Here is a 3,971-nt window from a genome sequence, read left to right on the forward strand (position 1 = left end):
CTTATTAAAGAGGATATTTGATCTTCTTTTTGATCTTGTTGCATTGACCACAATTGTTGATCTTTGTCTTCATCAAAAACATGTAGTTTTACATTCTCCCCCTTTTTGATTATGACAAAATGTTATTGTTGTGGAGAGATTGTATAATTCGAACCATTGTTCCCCCGTAGTATATGCTTACTCCCTGTTGTATGTGATTATTTGAAAAATTGTTTGAGAACCTACAAGATGTGTAAGGCAACAACAATACCAAATTTTCTCCCCCTTTTGACATGATCAAAAAGAAGGAAAAATATAGAGACATACATATGCAAGAATATGCTCACAAGTAAAGATAAAAGTAGTACACATAATAAAAGATTGACATAACGAAGGATGAAAGCAAGGTTTAATTAAGGACAACAAAATAGTCAACAGATGTGTAACAAGGTTCAACTTAGTACATAAAGCACACCATAAGACAAATTACAAATTTAAGACATGAAACAAATTACAAAGCATAATAGAAACCTAGGGACGATCAAAATCCGTTGGAATGTGAAAATGATCAAGTTTGTCAGATAAACCACTAATGTCTTGAGATAACTCGTCATGGTTGCGAGCAATAGTAGTTTCAATGTTCTGGAAGCGAGTGTTGACAGAAGTGGTGAGATTATCGAATTGAGTTTGAAAGAAAGTTTGGAAAGAATCAAGGCGAGCCATAAGCATTTGATTAGAGAGATATTCATCGTCAGAGGTTGTATCCTCGTCATCGTCATCAGCCTGAGCAGCAACATTTGAGGGTCCAGCAGTGTCGTCGGGAGCAGCATCAGATGGTTGATCATAATCACCTTTGTGCACAAAAGAATTTAGTTGCTCATTGGTGGGTGTGTACATGACTTCATCAGAGAAGTCCACCCCAAAGTGTTCTAAAATCCGGGACACTTCCTTCCCATATGGTAAGCCAATTGCCTCTCGGGATCCAAACATGACAGATTTCACAAAATATGCCTAATTTAGTTGACAACCTTCATATATGAAATTCATAATTTGTAATTCAAACTCCAAAATTTGGGAGTAATTGCCAGCCTTCGGAACCAGAATGTAGCTAAGGAAATAGTGCAAAAGGCGATTGTCAACGGTAAGATATCCCACTCCATACCGTTGTTGGGCATATTTGGAACCAGCCTGAGTCCGCTTTTGTTCCATTGTGCGTCTGTCAAATCGACATAGGGCAACATATGGATCATACTTAGAGATATCAGCCCATTCACACAAGTTGTTGGGACAAAACTTTTGACCGTTAAAAGGAAGGTTCAGAATTTCGCCTATAGTTTTGGTATTAATCCGAAGGGTTTTACCCTTAACTCGAGATACCAGCATTTGTCCATCTTGGGTGAGATTGCAATAAAAAACCCTAACTAAGTCAGGATAGACAGGACCTTTGTAGCCTATAAACTCTTCAACATGTTGTGCCTTGAGTAACTCAGGAAAGTTAAAGGCAGAGAAAGAGTTTAAAGTACCGTACTTTGGAATGATAAGTCGCTTGTCCGAGTAGAAAGTGCGAAAACAATCAATTTCTTCCGGTGTGTGTAGAAGCCGGGATAAATCCGTGATGTTGGGATTCCTTGTTCGTTTTCTTGAAGGACCCACTGCTGCATGCTTGGTTCTTGGTACTCGTTTGCGGGCATCCATGGCGAGAAGGGAGGTTTTGAGGAAAAATGGGTTTGAGAGAAATCTTAGAAATCTGATGATTAATGCCAAGAAAGAAGTAAGGATTGATGTAGTGTGCAAGGTTGGGTGAATGGGTAACTGAGTGAAAGGAGGATGGACGAGATTTTGGAAGAGGAGAGGAGAGGCTACGGTTGTGTATTCGAATACCAAATGTAAAATAACCCTAAAATGTGAAACAACTTTTATATCTGGGCAAAAACGCGAATGTGTATTCGACTACACCTTGTTGTATTCGAATACACATTGTTCTGGGAACGTGTATTCGACTACACAGTAGTTGTATTCGAATACAATAATTTCTAGAAAAGTGTGTATTCGAATACATACATTTGTATTCAACTACATATGCAAATTTTTGCTTAAAAACCAAATTTTTATGGAAATCTCAACATATAATGCACAAATTCATATATCAAGAAACAATAATCATCAAGGAATTTAATTTTTTAATAGCTTTAAGATGTAATGCACAAATTTAAGAGAGATGACATACTATGTGTATCATGCAATTTCATAGATCGTTTTCATTTAAGGATTTTATAAAATGAGTCTTTAGGTAACGGTTTTGTAAATATATCGGCCAATTGATTGTGTGTATCAACAAATGTTACCTCAACATTACCTTTCATCACATGATCACGTAGAAAGTGATGACGTATATCGATGTGTTTAGTTCGAGAGTGCATGATTGGATTCTTTGAGATGTTTATTGCACTTGTGTTGTCTCATCTTAGGGGAATGCATCCGAGATCAATTCCATAGTCATGTAATTGCTGTTTGAGCCAGAGAATTTGGGCACAACAACTTCCTGCTGCTATGTATCAGCTTCAGCAGTACTAAGTGCAACACAAGCTTGCTTTTTGCAAGACCATGATACTAGTGCATTGCCTAAAATATGGCAAGTGCCGCTTGTGCTTTTACGATCCGTTTTGCATCCTGCATAATCTGAATCAGAATATCCAACTAGACTACATATGCTACCCTTGGGGTACCATAGGCCTACATTTGTCGTTCCTTTTAAATATTTCATAATTCTTTTAACGGCTACAAGATGCGATTCTTTCTGATCTGCCTGAAATCTTGCACACAAACAAACACTAAACATGATATCTGGCCGGCTGGCCGTTAGATATAATAATGATCCAATCATACCTCGATATTTGGATATGTCGATGGAAATTCCTGATGCATCTTTATCAACATATGTTCCGGAGCCCATTGGAGTTGTACTTTCTTTGCAATTCTCCATTTCAAATTTCTTTAGTAATTCTTTACAATATTTGGCTTGATTGATGAAGATGCCGTGCTCAAGTTGCTTGATATGAAGTCCAAGAAAATAGTTTAATTTTCCCATCATGGACATTTCGAATTCTCCTTGCATTATTGAAGAGAATTCTTCACATATGTCCTTGTTGGTTGATCCAAATATTATATCATCAACATAAATTTGAACCAATAATGTGTGACCATTTTCTCTTTTGACAAATAACGTTTTATCAACTTCTCCTTTGTCAAATCCTCGTTCACATAAAAAGGTGCTTAATCTGTCATACCAAGCTCTTGGAGCTTGTTTTAGACCATAAAGAGCCTTTTTCAATTTGTAAACGTGTGAGGGATTTTTGGAATCTTCAAATCCAGGGGGCTGCTTGACATAAACTTCTTCATTTATGTACCCATTGAGAAATGCACTTTTCACGTCCATTTGATATAACTCAAAATTCATGGAGCAAGCATATGCTAATAGTAGACGTATGGCTTCTAGTCTTGCTACCGGAGCAAATGTTTCGTCAAAGTCTATCCCTTCCTCTTGATTGTATCCTTGAGCAACCAATCTAGCTTTGTTGCGAACAACTATGCCATTCTCATCTAGTTTATTTTTGAACACCCATTTTGTACCAATGATGTGTTTATTTCCAGGATTAGGGACAAGTTCCCATACTTGGCTTCTTTCAAATTGATTGAGTTCTTCTTGCATGGCAAGTATCCATTGATCATCTTTAAGTGCTTCACCAATTTTGGAGGGTTCGATTTGAGAAACAAATGCCATGTTTAAGCAAGCATCTTGTAGTTTTAATCTTGTTGTGACTCCTTTATTGATATCACCTATGATGTTATCAATTGGATGATATCTATGGGTTCTCCATTCTTTAGGAAGATCATCATTTTGTCTTTCAATGTTGACTTCTTTTTCTTGACCTGGTTGGTCAGTTTGATGGTCTTTGTTTGTATCATCGCTTTCAAAAACATCATCATCACAA

This window comes from Cicer arietinum, chromosome 1 (genome assembly GCF_000331145.2).
Source record: "Cicer arietinum cultivar CDC Frontier isolate Library 1 chromosome 1, Cicar.CDCFrontier_v2.0, whole genome shotgun sequence".
Taxonomy (NCBI): domain Eukaryota; kingdom Viridiplantae; phylum Streptophyta; class Magnoliopsida; order Fabales; family Fabaceae; genus Cicer; species Cicer arietinum.